Here is a 1,266-nt window from a genome sequence, read left to right as displayed (position 1 = left end):
GTGTGTGTGTGTGTGTGTGTGTGTGTGTGTGTGTGTGTGTGTGCATGTGTGTGCATGTGCATGTGTGTGTGTGTGTGCATGTATGTGCATGTGCATGTGTGTGCGTATACATGTGTATGTGTATGCATGTACAAGTGTGTGTGTGTGTATGTGTGTGTGTGTGTGCATGTGTGTATGTGCATGTGTGTGTGTGTGCATGTATGTGCATGTGCATGTGTGTGCGTATACATGTGTATGTGTATGCATGTACAAGTGTGTGTGTGTGTGTGTGTGTGTATGTGTGTGTGTATGTGTGTGTGTGTGTGTGTGTGTGTGTGTGTGTGTGTGTGTGTGTGTGTGTGTGTGTGTGTGTGTGTGTGTGTGTGTGTGTGTGTGTGCGTGCGTGCGTGCGTGCGTGCGTGCGTGCGTGCGTGCGTGCGTGTGTGTGTGCGTGTGTGTGTGCGTGAGTGTGCGTGGAGAAAAAATCGCGGAGAAACATCAATAAGCAACAACAACGATGGTTTCCGAGGGCCCTGCAAGATGCATAAATCTGCAATGCAACGTTCCCCTCAAACTTTCAGCAGGCGCGCCTTGGCTAAAGGTCCCGGGTCTTTTTGGCTTTGTGCTGATAAACTTACGCCTCTGGATTTTCGAATCACTTTATCTCAACTGTTGGGAGAAGACTAATGATTTTAACAGTTTGTTTTTTTGTTTAACAGTTCAATTTGAGACGAATCGACAGAGGGTGTTCTTTTCTTTATATACTTGTTCATTTCGTCATTCTAATCAAAGCCACGTGGTGTGACTAGCGGTATTGCAATGATGAAATATTTTACAATTGTACATAAGTACATTTCAGCAATCGGCATTAACAATAACATTCTGAAACATCGGAAATCGGCACAGAACTATTCTGAAAAATCGAAAATCGGCAGGGAACATCTCTGAAACATTGGGAATCGGCATAGAACTACTCTGAAATAACGAAAATCGGCATGGAACTATTCTGAAATATCGAAAATCGGCACGGAACTATTCTGAAACATAGGAAATTGGCAAGGAACTATTCTGAAATATCGAAAATCGCCATGGAACTATTCTGAGAAATCGGATATCGGCAAGGAACTATTCTGAAATATCGGAAATCGGCACGGAACTATTCTGAAACGTTGAGAATCGGCATAGAATTATTCTGAAATATCGAAAATCGGCACAGAACTATTCTGAAACATCGGAAATCGGCACAGAACTCTTCTGAAATATCGGAAATCGACACGGAAAAAGCAA

General features: G+C 43.1%; 1 protein-coding gene across 4 annotated transcripts in view; it reads right to left on the bottom strand.

Annotated features, from left to right (window-relative positions):
• The window catches only part of LOC113810959 (WD repeat, SAM and U-box domain-containing protein 1), a 33,091-nt gene that overhangs the window by 23,613 nt on the left and 8,212 nt on the right, over nt 1-1,266 (bottom strand). The window lies entirely within an intron of this gene.

The sequence above is a fragment of the Penaeus vannamei genome, chromosome 3 (assembly GCF_042767895.1).
Source record: "Penaeus vannamei isolate JL-2024 chromosome 3, ASM4276789v1, whole genome shotgun sequence".
Lineage (NCBI taxonomy): Eukaryota > Metazoa > Arthropoda > Malacostraca > Decapoda > Penaeidae > Penaeus > Penaeus vannamei.
Note: the sequence above shows the minus strand (reverse complement) of the source record. Positions and strands in the feature narration are given on the sequence as shown.